Source organism: Pseudopipra pipra, chromosome 2, assembly GCF_036250125.1.
Source record: "Pseudopipra pipra isolate bDixPip1 chromosome 2, bDixPip1.hap1, whole genome shotgun sequence".
NCBI classification, from domain to species: Eukaryota; Metazoa; Chordata; class Aves; order Passeriformes; family Pipridae; genus Pseudopipra; species Pseudopipra pipra.
The window spans coordinates 80,586,473-80,604,107 of NC_087550.1; the positions used below are offsets into that span (position 1 = coordinate 80,586,473).

Sequence of the window (17,635 nt, forward strand, 5' to 3'; positions counted from 1 at the left end):
AAAAAAACCAAGCATAACTGAAAGAAAAATATTTTGAAAAATGAAAAATCAGAACCAAAAGAATGGATTTCCTCATATCACCCAACCCAACACATTCCAGACCCTAAAAGAAGTGCAAAATTTTGCCACCTTTCCTGGTCCCCTTCCAAACTGACTTACAGCCTTGGAATTAAGGTGTTCAAGCAAAAGCCTGTAGTCAGACTGTGAGAAGATTTAGCAGTTTCAACAGTTAAAAGGATTTCTTCTTTTGCCCTTATTCTCAGTCTTGACTATTTCATGCATCTGGTGAGGTTTTACAGCATATGCTCAGCAGGTTTTTTCTTTTCCTCCCTTTGTAAGGAAAAATCAACCAAAAAACATGAACATCTGAGAGGCAGGGAAGAAACCCCCTTGCGTACTTCTAAAAGCAAAAAAAAAAGTTAAGAAGACTATGAAGTTTTCATACGTGTTGTGTCTCACCAGAGAATCAGTGGTTTGAATGTAGATTGATTACATTGAAATATCCCCTTCAAAGGATTTCAGAAAGCATAAAATAATTAACAATTCAAAAGAAACAGATATTTTTTAAAAAAATACTCCAAAACCACACCCTACTTTAAGGAAGGGCATCATTTTGGTTTTGATACACACAATTAAAGTTACAATAACAGGCAAATCAGGGAATCCATGACAGAAGTCAAGGTCACACTGAAGACACTCAACCTTCAAGGAGAATAGCTGCAGAAACCACTTGCTCCTGACTGTCTCACTTGCCAGAGCACATCCAGCAGGGAGGTTCCCACAGAAAACCCCAAGCAGCACAGGGGAAGTCCCATGCACCCTGCCTACTGCACCTTTGCCAGATATGTACCTCAGCAGGGAATGCTGTGAGCCTCCCCAGCACCTTACGTTTTTTATGCTGAGATTTGGATAGAACAGATTACAAAATGGACAGAGGATGAAGCAGGAAACAAACAGGTATTGCTTAGCAAGTGACTTTCCTGCTTCTGTTACGTTGTATCTTTCAAGTTTGGCTGTATCTACTGAAAGGTGAAAATTCTGTGGTTGTTTTAAGTCCTAGGGGTTATTTTCCTATTGCCTTTCTAAGTAGAAAGCTTAGAGAAATAACATCATTAATTGCTAAACAGAGAGGTACTTGTGAAAGAGCTAGGTCAGAACACCAAGTTTAGTACAATAAATAACTGAGGAGGAGTTTTGGCTTTTGGCACTATTAAAAGTAAAATTCATATAAAAAATGTTCTGACATTGTTTGAAGATATGCTGCAAAAATAGATAAAATCCAGTGCAATCTAAAACTTTACTCAGATTGTGCACCAACCACCTGTGCTATAAGAATGAGCCTAGAAACAAAAGTGCTTGAATGTCTTCTGCCTCAGTAATTAATGCCAACATGTAAATGTCTTCCTACAACCATCACTTAATTATTGCCTCAAAGAACTAAAGATTTCAGAAATGTCAATTCAGAATAAAGCTTATTTTCACTTACACTTGCCCAAACAGGAGAGCTTACACAGCTCTCCAGAGTGACTGGGAACTCAATTTCATGCAAGGTGACAGACTTTGAGGGATCTTGTGTCCCTCGGTCGCTGTAATTGTTGGTGTCAAGCAGTCACTTCCAGAATAAGGGTGACAAAGGACACAAGCCATATGCTGTTTGGATCGGAACAGTCTTCTTAAAAAAAGCTCTGTCTGTAACTTACATGTGTGAAACAGTTACTTGCTTAAATTTCAAATACTGTTTTGCAGTGGAAAAATTACTATGGCACTTGGGCATCCACCTTAAGTTTAAATGTGGGTCTTCACTAGTTTTCTTAAAGATCCTCCATGCTAATTACAAATATATGTCTATATGTACAAGAACATTATGCTGTTGGATCCCAAGACTTATTTTCCTTTACATGGCACTCATAAAAATTTCAGTTTTGTCAGAATAATTAGTAAAGGAGTACACTCCCTGATGTTGTTATTATGTTTTTCTGAGCACAAACTGATTAGTTCTTCTCTCCTAGATTTAAAAAAAAAAAAAAAAAAAATTAGGGTTTTTATTTTAATTCCTTATTGACCTTTCTCACCTTTTGTTAGGAAAGTTAACTTCTAAATTCAAACAGTTAGCTTCATTTGCTTTCACTCTATCCAGGAGATAAGTAGTTTCTTGTACTCCTGAGTTCAGCAGAGCAGGAAAAAAGAAATGTCTTTTCTAATCCTACAGTAGGCTCTCACTGTCTTTTAAATCCATTTTCTTAGGAGATGCAAATTTAATTGTTCAAAACATTACCAGGATCCCTTTGAAACAGAAAGCTCAGTTTTTGGGGTTGGTTTTGGGAAGAGATACCCTCTCCTGACAATGTGAAAGCTTTATCCTTTTAACACTGTCTCTACAGAAAGGAACATTTCAGTCACAATGACAGTGAGATCTCAGTAGGAAGAAGATTACATTTCCTTTGGGTATTGTAAGCATAAGGCTTTTCTGTGTCTGAAGATAAGACAATTTTACCAATTCTTCTAAGTTACCTTCAGACATGTTGTTATTATTTGCTACAGAAATGGTGAGTTCTGTCATGTGAATAATGTTAATCTTTAGAGGTCAGTCTTTTGCATATGCTCCTTCTAGGCAGGTTCATAGAAATCATAGATCTCACAGGGAGAAATATTTTTTCATTACAGGTAGTTAAATTCAAGTAGTGTTATGCTTTGCAATAGTTAATTTTCTTAATTATTTTACAATAGCATTACAGAAGGCAGCAGACCAAAGAATTCATAGTATATCAACTGTCTACATGCCAAGCACCCACCACAGCCTCTCTCTCACTCCCCTCTGCAACTGGACAGAGGAGACTTGAGGTAAGGACCAGGAGAGAACACTCACTGATTACTGTAATGGGCAAAACAGACTCAAAGCAGGGATATTAAGTGAATTTATTACTAACAAAATCAGAGCAGGAAAATGAGAAGTAAAATAAATCTTAAACCTTTCCCCCACCCTTCCTCCTTCCAGTTTTCTGTCTCCTCCCCTCACAGCAGCATAGGGAATGGGACAGGTTCATCACAGGTTGTTCCTGCCGCTGCTCAGGGAGAAGAGTCCTTCCCTCACTCCACTGTCAGGTCCCTCCCACGGGAGACAGTCCGCCACAAACTTCTCCAACATGAGTCAATATCATGGGCAACAATTTTTCATGTCCCTTACCAAGGGGTGCAGTCCTTCAGGCACAGGCGTGGGTTCCCCACAGGGCCCTAAGTCCTACCAGGAAAAACTGCTCTGCTGTGGGTCCTCTATCCGCAGGTCAACAGATCCCTGCCAGGACCCTGCTCCAGCACAGACTTCCCACAGGGTGACAGCCTCCTGGGCATACACCTGCTCTAGTGTGAGTTCCTCCATGGACTGCAGGTGGATCTTGGCACCACCATGGTCCTCCATGGGCTGCAGGGGCACAGCTGCCTCAGTGTGGTCAGCACCATGTACTGGAGGGAAACCTCAGCTCTGATGCCTGGAGAACCTCCTCCCCCTCCTTCTCCACTGACTTTGGTGTCTGCACAGTTGTTCACATGTTCTCACTCCTCTTTTCTCTGGCTGCAATTTCATCTGCCCGATAACTTATTTTTTCCCTTCATAAATACATTATCACAGAGACATTACTATTATTCCTGATTGGTTTGACCTTGGCCAGCGGTGGGTCCATCCTGGAGCCAGTCGGCATTGGCTCTACTGGACATGAAGGAAGCTTCTGGCAGATTCTCACAGAAGCCACCCCTGTAGTCCCCCAGCTACCAAAACCTGGCCACACAAACCCAATATGCACTAATACCAATTTCACCTAGGTATTCACCTAAAAGAGCTTCAGTTTATAAGTTTTTTTCTCAGAATTCTTGACAACTTTATTATTAAAATATTAGACTGAATGAATTCTCTTACTTACAGGATCTGTGGTCTTTATATGTAACCAGATAGATGACAGGACCTAAGAGGCCAAAAAACCTACCTACTGAGAAAGAGTGTGGGAAGACCCAACCAACCCTGCATACATAGACACACCGCAAACCCCAGTACCATCTTTTGCTCTAACTGCAAGGCTTAGCTGATTCCATGGATGGATTTACAGCACAGATTTTACTGCTCAGGCAGAGATTTATTGAGCTGTAACAAATTACAAGACACCCTGGAAACGGGTTGCTAGTGCTCATCCTGTGAGATTGCTGAACTCCACTGACAGACTGGCTGAGATGAGGGCAGTGCCTCTGGGCTTAATTTTTGCAGTAGCTGCCAGGAAACACACACTACAGATTTAACACATCATGTTACTTGAAACTATGTACACATGCACACAAAAAAAAAAAACCTGAAAAGTGTAATTCTGGTATAAAGCCGAACCTGTCAGCAAATAACAGCTTCAATTCGAAACTCTCACCCTTCCAAAACTCCCCTTGCCAATTCTGCAGAAGTGTGAGATTATTTTGATAGCAAGTTATCTGTGACAACAATACAAGTATGCTCATTTCTCACAAAGAAAGAAAATAATACACAACTCAATAAGTCTGTTAAAAAAAAAAATCCTGCAGAGTACAGACATTCAGTGAAAACAGAGATCTAAACCAATTCTACATCATCTATTTTAAGACTTCATAAAGGAGTTATATCTATTCAGCAGACTTGCTGCTGAATCTAAGGAAGGCTGGAAACCTCACAGTACTTCATTTCCAGGACCATTTAGCTTACATTCAAAATCTAAACATTGTTCATTTAATTATTCTTTTAAAAAACCGAATTTCAGCTAATATCAAAGTAATAAAAGCAGTCTAAAATCACCACACACTGCATAAGGACTGTATTAGAAGCAGCAAGTCCTTTCAAAAGACCCATTTAACTCAAACCCTGCTTTACTTCTCCATCCCAATAATCTCAAACCCAAAGTCCATAAAATAGCCTCAGAGAAAAACCATTAAGTACCAAATCTAGTAAAATTTCTGTCAAGAAAAAGAATGGTCATTTTCATATTCTGCAGTTTCATTAACATTATTTAATATTCATATAATTTCCCTTAGTGCTTATATGAGATTTATGTCTCATTAGTGCAAGGGTCAAAAAATACAGTTAATCTGTAAAGATATGCTTTCAGACATATTTACACAGGATTTGTTTTGTTTTGTTTTGTTTTGTTTTTTTTCTTTTAGAATTACTTACCAAGTGTTTGGAAGAAGAATTATAAAAAACCCATAGTTTGTTGCACACATTTTGCGTGATGACAGTTTTTAGGTTTTACATGAGAACAGTGGTGTTCCTGTATACCTTATGTTTCCAATAACAAATCATTGGGTGAACATATTCTTGTAGCCAAACTACTTCCACAGCAGTTGTACAGTATCTCACACTGTATTAGGACAGATCATTAAAGGACCTGAAGAAATCCGGGGATACCAGATCATGGCTCAGTCAACAGGATCTAGGAACAGGGGTTATAATTTGCCATTTGGAAGTGAGACCTTTTCAGTTCTTTCATAAAGGATGTTGGGTTTAGAAGTGTGGTTGGACAGAGGGAGTTTTGATGAGCATTGTGTTGAGAAACAATCAATACACACTAGAAAAAGAACAAGACTTTTTCTCCCTCAGATTTGGATGAAAAAGGAATTGAACTATCCCACAGGACACCAGAGAAGGTGAAATCATCTGTGCTTAATGCTGCAGCATACCCTCTTCACAAAAAAACTCTATACAACCCATCATAGCTGGGGGAAAAAGGCAGTGACCCGAGAATCTATGCGATAGAATAGCAGAAGTTAACATCTTTCTAAAAGTTGCTAGTGTATTAAGTGGCATTGAAATGAAAAAGGCTGAAAACATTACACACAGTAAAAAAACAAGGAGGGGATAAAAGTACCCTTTAAATTACAGGTACTGGTAAACCAAATGGCTTGTGGAAGATATATTTCACTAGAACAGCTAACATAATTGCTACAGCCAAGATACAATTGATTAAAATCAGTTTTTCTTAATTTAATATATATTGAATAAATACATCAGCGAGGAAAACGCAATTCTGTCTAAAGCCACACAGCTTCATTCCCAGAGCAAATAAATCACTGCTACAGCAAAAAAAAAAAAAAAAAAAAAAAGTGATCTCACCCCTTGGCTCATTTGGTGTGTTTTGACAAATTAGTGAAGAACTCCAATTCTTCAGTACCACATTTATTAAAGAATATTTATAGGCTCCCTCTACATGCACATTCCCTCATTTTCACTAAAAAAGACACGTCTCCAAGAATGACTAACTGGAAAGGGGAACACAGGGGTCCTTATTGGTAATTACAGCTGCAGTAGAGTGCCATCCTCATGGGCTTGCCTCTTCCTCCAGGGCTCCAGGCATCACAAAAGAGAGGCTTTAAATTGAAGAAAACTACTGAGAGGCAATTACCATTTTATCTCAAATTCCAATGTATTATCCAAGGGACTGATGACTAACTTTATTGTGGAAGTAAAAGCTGAAATGAGACCATGGATGGTTGAATGGGAAGTAGTTAGACCTGGGTGTGGGCCTCTTCCCCTTAAAAACTGAGGGACGGCTTTGAGTCCTTGTACTGAGTAAAAGGCTATCAAACAAGTTTTAACATGCCCATGAGGAAAACGACATTACAACTCAACAGAAACCAGATGAGAAATATCTTTCTTGTTTGTTACCTGTCCATGAATGAATGTTTACAGGGGGAGGGGGGGGGAAAGAAGGGGATGGGTAATCCTTTAAAACCCAAAGTGTTAAACTAGAAAAAGATGAACAAAAATACTTGTAATTAAGTGTATGCGGACAGAAGAAAAGCTCCAAAATTAGTATACCATCATGAAAAATTAAGCTTTTTGGTTTTTGTACATCATCAGAAGTGAAACTGGGGGACACATCAGTCACTTCAAATATTGCAAATGGCTGGGCATTTTAACAGCTTTTACAAATAATGTTTTTGACATCCAGTAGAGCAAGTACCCCTGATGAGAATAACAATAACAAACAAACAAAAAGCAAAACAAAACCAAACAAACAGACAAACAAAAACAAAAAACCCTAAACCAACAAAATCCAGCAACTTTTCAAATATAAATTTAACCTCACAGCAACCTTGTAAAAAGTTTGGCGATATCAGAGTTTCCTACCAGGACACAAACAGAAATAAAACCAAATTGGGAATGGAAGCACTGATGCATGTGTAAACAAGGAGAGCTCTCAAATTTTTAAATATAATTTTTGTACACCCAGAAATACAAGTGTGAGAACTTGAGCAAACTGACTGCATAATAAATTATAACTTTTTTTTAAGATCAACACTGTTCATTCACTTTCTTAAAGGCTTGATTACTGATGAAGAGATTTCTTAAAAGAGAGGAGGAAAAATTTACAATTATTTATATTAGTCAAGTGACAGAACATGATGGTTCATTAATTCAAGCAAATTAAATTCCTTAATGTAAGAATATCAATATATTAGACAGCTCTTACAAATTTAGCGAGCTAACTTATGTCTACTTTTGATCCACTATTATCAGTTAGTTAATTTTTTTCTTGCAACAGCCTCATCTTGCAAAGATTTATCGCTCTTTAATTTTTACGCTGCAATACGCTCCCAGATCTCAGTGGAACTATTCATGTCATTAAATGTAGAGAATACACATACATCTTTTGTAAGAATAGAGCCCAATTCTCAAACCAAGCTCCAAATTCAAGTAATAAGTCAATGTTAAAGTAAGGCAGAAAAGACTGCCAATTGCTTATATCACTCATACAGTTATCAGAATGTGTGCTAAGGAAGAGAGAATGAAAAATCTCTCCCCTTTAACAGAGCATCTAGGCAAACCATTCAAGGGAAGATGTATTCTGGGTAAAGATTGACAAGTTGCTAAACTGTAGAAAAATTAAAAATGAATATGTAAAAGAATTTCTGCCTATTTTAAGGTAATTCGTGTTTTCACCTCAACATCTGAAAATACAGACTTTGTTCTGTTACTATTTTTTTTTGTAGTTATAGGCACATTTTAATTGAATGGAAATGCAAATAAACATTAAAGGTAAATGTTATGGTAAAAGCAGAGAAATGAGAAGAGCTAAATCTTGGTGGAGCAAGATCCTGAGCTAGAAATAAAGAGAAAGGCAGGCTTGTATTGTTCTTCTATGCCTAAATTTGCCTCAGTTGGCTTCAGTAATTTAGACATTAGGCATCTGTGCTGAATTGCAGTTCTTTATTCAGACACCTAATTTTGAGTGCGTGTAGTCCCTTTGTAATCATTTGAGATCTAGTCCGTGTCTTCAACAAGGATAGGAGATTCATCTCACCAAAAGCAACCATCAGTTCTAGTCATCTGAACAATGGTCTCTGCTCCATTGGGCGTATTTTCTGCATCTCCATTGACTCCTACTTCTAAGGCATCGCTGGGGTAGAGATTGATGGCCCTGTGGCAAGCCATGGGTAGGGTGGAAGAAGACCCCAGGGAAGGCTGTGTAAGTGAGACCTTTTTGTGCCTTGTCAGTGAATTTACATGAAGAAGGTTCATCACATTTTGGAATGATTAAGCCTTGTTTCTGATTATTGAAATCTGAGCAGATTTCAGTGTGAGAAGACGCTGCTGTACTATGATTGAAGGTATGCTGAATGTCACTTCTCGTCATCTGTTCTCATCTCTACATCTGTGCTCAAAAAGATGGACTTTGTAATGAACTATGAACAGAAAAAAGGACACACATCATTGAACTGCATGGGTGTGGACAGATCCTGCAGTTAAACCAACTTAGACTTTCATGGCATATCACTTAAACCATAGCAAATCCCCTGCAAAAAGAAAATAGTTCAAAGCAAATCATATGTGTGGGGGACAATAAAGAGTTTTTTCAAATATATTAATGGCAAAAGGCAGTATAGAAATATAACCAGCCTGCTACAGGATGAGGATGGTCACCTCACAAACAGAGACAAGGCAAAGGTGTTTAATATTTTCTTTGCCTCTGTCTTCAACATGGATGACGGACCACAGGGGTCTCTGTGCCCTGATCTGGAGGGCTATGACTGTGAGAATGACCAACTCCCAGTCAACAGTGAAACTGTGCAGGATCTGCTGCTCCAGGTGTATCCCTACAAATCTATGGGGCTTGATGGGATTCACTCAAGAATCCTCAAAGAGCTGCTGATATCATCACAAAACCTCTCTCAATGATTTTTGAGCAGTCTTGAGAATCCAGAGAGGTCCCAGCTGACTAAAAGCTGGTGAATGTTGTCAAAATTTTCAAGGAAAGCAAGAAGGAAGACCCCAGAAAGTACAGGCCTGTCTGTCTCACTTCAGTGCCTGGTAAAGTTACGGAGAAGATTATTCTGCGAGGTATTGAAAAACACCTGAAAGACAACATAGTCATTGGTCAGAGCCAGCATGGCTTCATGAGGGGAAAGTCCTGCTTATCAAATTTCCTTTTATGACAAGGTAACCCACCTAGTTGATCAAGGGAAGCAAGTTGATGTAATTTTTTTGGATTTCAGTAAAGCTTTCAATACAGTCTCTCACAGGTTCATTCTGGACAAGATGTCCAGCACACAGCTGGATAAACAAATCACTTGGTGGGTGTGCAGTTGGCTCATGGGTCGAGCACAGAGGGTAATAGTGAATTGGGTAACATCAGACTGGTGACCTGTCACTAGTGGGTTTCCACAGGGCTCCATCTTAGTCCCTGTGCTCTTCAACATCTTCATAAATGACTGGGACATGGGACTGGAAGCGATACTAAGCAAGTTAGCAGATGACACAAAACTGGGAGGAGCTGTTGACTCCGTCAAAGGCAGGGAAGCCCTGCAGAGAGACCTCAACACATTGGAGGACTGGGCAATCACCAACCATATGAAGTTCAACAAGGGGAAGCACCAGATTCTGGACCTGGGATGAGGCAATCCTGAATGCATGTGCAGACTGGGGAATGAGATGCTGGAAAGCAGTGCTGGGGAAAGGTCGATGTGAAGTTGAATTTGAGTCAGCAGTGCCCTGGTAGTCAGGAGGGCCAACCGTGGACTGGTGCAGCCTCGCCTTGAATATTGTGTGCAATTTTGGGTGCCACAATATAAAAAAGATACAAAGCTCTTAGAGAGCGTCCAAAGGAAGACAACAAAGGTGGTGAAGAGGAAGCTGTATGAGGAGTGGCTGAGGTCACTTGGTCTACTGAGCCTGGAGAAGAGGAAACGGAGGGGGGACCTCATCACTCTCTACAACCTCCCTGCGAGGGGAAGAGGAGGGGCAGGTACTGATCTCTTCTCTGTGGTGACCAGTGACAGGACCTGAGGGAATGGCCTGAAGTTGTGTCAGGGGAGGTTTACGTTGGATATTAGAAAATTATTCTTCACTCAGAGGGTGGTTGGGCACTGGAACAGGTTACCCAGGGCAATGGTCACAGCACCAAGCCTGACAGTGTTCAAGAAGCATTTGCATGATACTCTCGGACACATGGTGTGACTCTTGGAGATGGTCATGTGTAGGGTTAAGGGTGGACTTGATGATCCTTGTGGGTCCCTTCTTACTCGGCATATTCTGTGATTTTGTCATTCTGTGATCTGCAGCCATCACTGCCAGAGGAATATTTCAACAGTCTGAAAACTTGAACTGCTGGCAAAGATATGAATTTGGGGTGTGACACTGTAAGAGAGAGGATGAAACACAGAAAATGTTTTGTATGTTCCAAAATTAGAAAGAAATTTTCAGGTCTTTTGAAGTCTTCACAGTTTATTATCACTCATTGATTAATAAACTATCAGTCATATAAATGATCAGCCAGTGAGGTAGGTAACTTAGAATATATTTAGTAAAGCTGAGGTTACACCTATCCTCAGTACGTAATTTCTGAAGTTTAAGTTAAAGTTTCTGGGTCTACTGAACTCATAGAAATTTTATAAGTGACCCATGTAGCACAAGATTTCACCAACTATTCCATTTATTCAGATAGGAATTTATTTCCGAACTGAAATTCTTGACTTTGAACTTCTATTTCTCTACACTGGCTTAAGTGAATTATAAATGCACAGAAAAAAACCTGAAAAGCAAGAATATCCACTATGTATATGTGACTGTCACTGCAGCATCCACAACAAAGTCAGTTATGACAGTGCAAGTCTATAGTTTCTAGCAATATTGGTAGTTATATCCTATTTCAATCTTGAACAAACAAATTATAAAATGCACGCTTCTGGTATAGTTAGAACACATCCCTGCATCCTGAAAACTGCTTCAATGCATAGAAACGATTTTTTTTTGTTCTTATCATCATACAAATGCAGTATCTCTACAACTACCACAGTCAAAAGGTAGAAAACTAGTATTGAAATAACAAAAATAGTAGATTCTGCCAGCTTGAAATCTCACATACAAGAATTTATTTAAAGAACAAGGACAAACTCATATTGTCACTTTACACATAGGCAACTTTGGGTGTCTTAATGGTTCCAGTATCACAGATTCATACATCAATAGAAGTTGCATATAAATGTAGGGGGTTTTTTATTCTGTTCCAAGAGTAATTACAATAAAATTACACTAACTGTAATAAAAATCATCTTCGTGACTTTTACCTGGCAAGTTAGTGCTGCTTATTTGACAGGTAGTAATTTGCTAATCCAAAGTGGTCAAACTATTGTGATTTATGTGACTGTACTCTTTTCATGTAACCACTGTTGAATACCAATTACTTCATACATGATGCTGAACTTCAGACTTGGGAGAATCCACCTCTCCGCCATGGAACAACTGTGGCTCAAAATGTGTGGACCACTTAATGGTTTTGATGATTCACCCATCTCTCATTTGGGGCAAATCACTGTTTCATGCAATTTTTATTTAACACTGTTTGCAAGTGTGAGGTGCTTTGAACCTGACAATGATAAGTGCTTCTATTACACTGAAATTACAGATAAGACAAAGATCTTTCATAAGTCTTCATAAATGTAGTCTTCCTTATCTCATTTTAGATAAAAGTGGCAACTACTTGGACAAATGGGCATTGTTGGATGCTTTTTAGTGTATACTTGAAAAATTGGTCAGTGCAAGGATTGCCTGCTCTAAATGGGTGAATATCAGTACTTTTAACAAATTCCAAGAATTTGGAATAGTAAAAACAGAGCCAAATTCAGGACTCCAAGTTTTACATACCTGAGCAAGACTTTCAGCAGACTGAGGGGGACTAACTATATCAATATGCAAAATATCTGGTTTGGGCTACAAATACTTCTATTTAATAACAATGTTTCCTCTCTGTGAATTTGCAGCAAAGAAGCATTTCTGGCTTTTTAGCCTTGTGTTTCCACTGCTGGCAGATATGTGAACACAAGGTGGTAAAAGCCAGTTCCCTTTAGTTACACCCAAACTGCTGTGCTGGCTTAGAAAGCACCCAGGACTCCCACCCCCCCCACCCCCCACCCCCCTCCTCTGCACAGCTTGCTTCCCAGAGGGAGAAAGAGAGGGTTGGCAGGAGGAGAGGGGAGGGAAGGGGAGGGGAGGCATCCTCTGTGCACCCCAAGGTGCTGCCTGAGTGTAGGTAGAAGGTACCTCTGTGAACTCAGAGCTCCCAAAGCTCTGATGTACACCACTGTACAAACAACAGACACTCCATAATTCCTGATGAATGCATACATTAAAACACATAGTCTCTGTAAAACTCCACATACTGCTGAGGGCATAAGTTCAGAAATGACAAGGTTACTGAACTGAGCCCTCAGGATAACTCAGTGCTGTTCGCATTATTGCTGTCTGTATTGCAGCAGTGATACTGACAGTGATCTTATTGGATCCCTTGAACTGCACTATGTGCAGATACACAAGATGGCAGTTTTCCACCCAGGAAGGTTTTGTGTTCTAAATTAAAATGAGATCCCATTTATAAATAGCAACAGAACAATGTCATTAAATAGTCTCCTTTGCCAGCGTCATGATGATTCCAAATTACATCAATGGAAGCAGAGAAAATTAACAGCTTTGCCTTAATCCTTTGTATGTTATGTTGGGGAATGTGTCAACATGATTCCATTCCCAACACTTCCATTCCTTTAATTTGTCTGTAAAAATCCCCTACAAAATAAAATGTCCCTAAAGACAAATTATCTAAACCAGAAACAGTAAGAGAATTAAGGTAAAAAGTTCAAAGTTGATGGCACTGCCCATGGAAACTGCTGAGATTGATTGTGCTTCTTAAACAAATAAACAAACAAGAATCACACCAGGAAAAAAGTAAAAGTTAACTTTCTTACTTTCTAGTGGAAGTCCTGTACAGTTAAGTATTGATTCCTTTAACAGTTGGATAGCAGTTGGATATAGCATATGATACAACTTGGTTTCAGCATGTTGCTCAATAGAAAGCGTTGGTTCCCATTATATTACTGAAGCCTACAGAGGTATAGTTAAATGCCATGTAAATACAAACCATAGAGCATTTTACCAGATGGCTGTTCAAAGGCTCATGTAGGCATCCAGAAAAATCTACAAAGATAGCGTTTGTAATGGCAGTAGTTGCTAAGTGCACCTCTAGAAGCAGTACAAATATCAACAGTGACGCAGGAAAACAACAAAAAAGGGAATAGTTCTGATGTATCACTGCATTACTTTAGTTTCACATGACTTATACCAGCAATTTTCCCAGGAATCAGTCCAATTCAAAATTATATCTTCTCTTTTAATTTAGTTCACTACAAAAAGTGCATGTCTACTAGATTGAGATATGTCTAGATATGAGAGAAGAATGTATAATAGTTCACTTCAACTCCACTACAAGTAAAAACTCTCATTTTAAAGCATTCTCGTGAAAACATGTTTAACTGTAATGCAGTAATGGCAAATATCAGAGTTTAAACAGAGGAAATATCATTCATAAAGGTTTGAAGGTGATTTTCTGACTTGAAATCAAAGCCAAAGGAAAAATTATGTCTCAAGATACAAAGCTGTGATGACCTCACATTCAAAGGGATAGGACTTCTGAGGATGGAGATCAAGAGTGAGATCTAAAAAAGACGGTTTAATGTTATCACTCCCACAGATACATTTATTACGTTTAACAAAATGATAAAAGTGTGAGTATAAAATGAGAGACTAGAGTGGAGAAGGAGGATGGAAGGGAGAGTCAGGTAAATTAAATAAGGTAAACTTCAATAAAAGAGAAATACTTTGGGTGAGGATTCAGGGAAATTAATTCTAGAATTTGAGTGAATGAAGTGGGCTACCTGAAGCAGGTTACCTTTTCAGGGGTCTAGCGGGGGTGCCATTTACCTGCCCAACCTAAAAAAAAAAAATCACATCTAAAGGCTCAGTTACAGCTATACAGATTCTAAACATAGCTTTTTGGCTTTAGGTGTTTTGAGGTTTTTTGACGTTAAGCCTTACCAATGTGTAATCAAACATTCCTTTCCCAAAATACTAAGCTGCCCTTTCTTTTCTTCAGTTTCTTGTTTTGGGTTTCCCTTTGCCCAGAGAGATGTTACACATCATTATCTAGAGAACATGTAGACCAGATGTGTCGAACGAGGGTAATAGCTAGATTACTTCAAATAGAATTGAATAAAATTAAATTGTTATTGCAGTTAAGGAGGTATGAGATCATATCAAGGGATTGGATGGAAACTGAGCACTCCGGCAGTGTTTCTATCTCTAATCAGAACTTATTTTTACATCTCCAGTGACGTACGCTCAAGTAGTTTCTTGAAGTTCTCTTTTGTTTTTAAGGTTAGCCCCTGTGAACTTGAGGATGCCATGTAAAAGCCCTGATTGACCAATAACAAAACTTAGCGGTCAAAGCAGTCAAAGCAAACATCGAGGCACTTTGTCAATGTAAAAGAAGAAACAAACTATCTAAAAAACCAAACCAAACAAATACAAACCACAGGAAATGTGGTTTTTAAGGTTATTAAGGAGAAATAAAATCAAATGAGCTATTAGAGGAGTTCAAATTATAGTGCTGTTATTAAGCCAATGATTGCAGCATACTCAATGAGCAGAAGCTCACAGCGCATTTATTGGATGTACAGTGATATATTTTATAAAGTGCTAGCATATATTCTTGGTGCAAGAGAATATTCTCATTGTAAAACAAAGTAAAAAATTTTTTGGGTCAGAATCATTGGCTACCACAACCAGGAAACACATAGCCCTTTTTTTCTATGAGGATTTGTTTGTGGGCTTCTTACGGTTCCGTGGTGTAAATGCTATCTGAAATTCACACATTTCTGATAATGGTTGCCCGGATTCTGCCTTTTTTTGGTTTCTTTTTGTAAGGAGGAGGGGAGTTACATGTTTTACAAAAAACAAGCTTCATTTTCAGGACAAAGTCCCTGCTTGCACCCATCAGTTCATTTGTTTTTTAGGCAGATGCATAATGAAAAGATGCCTTTTGTCCTCAGAATGTTATCCAAAATGAAACAGGATTACAAGTGGCAAACTAGTCCAGGCTTGACTTCTTAATGTCAATACTCATTTGTGTATCACGTTTAAAATGCACAGACTGCAGATAGAGTGAAACAGATTTCAGACGTGTTGCTAGATACCTGTGTGATTATGCATATAATAAATCCCCCAGAAATTAAAAGCCACCTTCAAATAAAACTCATGAATGCAAACCATGCAACCCACATGTGAATCTCTTCCCACAAAAAAACAATTTAGTTGAGGAATGAAAATAATAATATAAATTCTTGTAGCTCTTGTGATATTTTGTGCTCATTCATAGGGTTCTGTCTAACCTTGTAACATTAAGCTTCATAAGGAAGGCTCAGTAGGAAGAGGTATTTGTGTCTTGAGCAGGGATAGAAAGGAAAGGAGCAAAGAGAATTCACAAGTAATGCACTATGTTAGTCTTCTCTAGCTCTAGTCTCTCTCTTTTCTCTCGAAACAAAGAGGGAGATTCCAGGTGAACTTGCCAAAAATCCAAGGGAGGTCAGAGATCATCTGCTGATCATTCAGGTTAAAAGCCTTCTTGATCAGTGATGCTACATCACTCTTGATCCTAAGAGTTTTAAATGTCCAGCCTCACAGATTAGCCAGCACTAAACAGTTAAGGAGTACTAAAGAGTTAAGGAGTAAGCTATATTAATTTCAATATGTGCTATTTTTAAATTACCATTTTCATTAAGAAAATCTTTTTTATTCTAATAATTTTTAACAAATCTGTAGCTGGTTAAGAGGACAGAGTCATCTGATTTGTAACAGCTTTCCTCTTCCTTTGGAATTCCTAAATCAAGTTGGTTTAACTGGTAAACTTTGGCCACCAAAAATCAGAAAGCTCTGGTAAACTGGGACATGCATTGCAGTTTCTTCCTCCCACAAATGCCTGTAAGACTACTGAATGAATAATCTCTGGTGAGTTCTATCCAGTGTTTCAGTTCCAAGTGAGAAAAGGGCGTGGAATAAACTCAGGTTTCCAGAGTTGCTCAACAACAGGAAAAAACGGGAGAGGTAAAATCAGTTTAGCTGAACAAAGCATGTATAAAATACGAAAAACAAATACAGCAAGTCCATTGCATATTCCTTGTCAAACATGGCAGCTCTGACAAGAGAAAATAAAGCACTGTCTTAACAATTTTAAGTCTATTAGGAACAGCTGAAAACCAGCACATTGCAGAAGATATTTGCTAAGAGTAAGCCAAAGATGATTGTGATGGCAAGTAATTAAAAACTGACACTGCTTCCATACATGGGAAATTATGTTCAATTCACTAATTCTGCAGATTTGCTCAAGCTTGATAAAACCGAATGGGAAACCGCACACAAACACGATAGAAAACATGATGAAATTTACTTCTCTGTAGCCAGTGCTTACAGTCAGACCTCCAGTAGAGCTGATTATACAACTAATAACCAACAGACAACCCCCCTCCAGATTCATAAAAGTAAACCAAACTTTTTTTCTTCCTACTTGAGCCATTTTACTTGTAGTTTCCATCCAAAACTTTTCCCTGCTAAAGAAAGAATCAATGAAACTCCTTAATAATTTTAATGTGCTGACAGATTTGTTAATATTTGAAAGCTTTAGAAGAGGAACACAGTTGTAATTCTCATGATATGGCTAAAAGAGCCCACAAACCACTTCAGTTCCACTTTAGTTTTGCTGCAAGTGGTCAATGTCCAGCACAGAAAATCCTGGTCACCACTGCTGACCACTACTATTTCCATTGCAGAATGCAGCTTCTATGGTCTCTCAAGATCTTAGCTGACTAGTGGAACTAAATGCTTTAAGATATGAGTAGGTTGGATAGTTGCTGCAAAACTAAGGCCACCTCACAAAACAGCATTTCATGGATACATAATGTAGCTGCATATGCACAACTGTATGAAAAGTGAATTGCGCAAAACCCCAACTTGATAAGGCTACATAACAAGTGTTTTTCTGTGAATCAGCACGATATGAAGAACAACGTGAAGGTAAAATAGTACGTAGACACTACAATGAGTACATAGAGAAGAGTCCACCTACCATGTGAGACTCCAGTTGGGAATTGTTTCCTCTTTAGTCGTCTCCTACCTGAGACTCTGCACATGTTGAAACACATGAATGTGATCCCCAAAAATCCCTAGCACAACACAAATGCTAGCAATTGTCTCTTTCAATTTTGCTTAGTAAAAGAAGTAAAAAATCAGTCCTGTTGTCTTTCATCCACTCTG

The 17,635-nt window shown here is 38.6% G+C and overlaps 1 protein-coding gene across 3 annotated transcripts in view; it reads right to left on the minus strand.

Moving 5' to 3' along the window:
• Positions 1-17,635, minus strand: part of FGF14 (fibroblast growth factor 14) — a 401,680-nt gene that overhangs the window by 207,031 nt on the left and 177,014 nt on the right. The gene's annotated exons all lie outside the window — the stretch shown is intronic.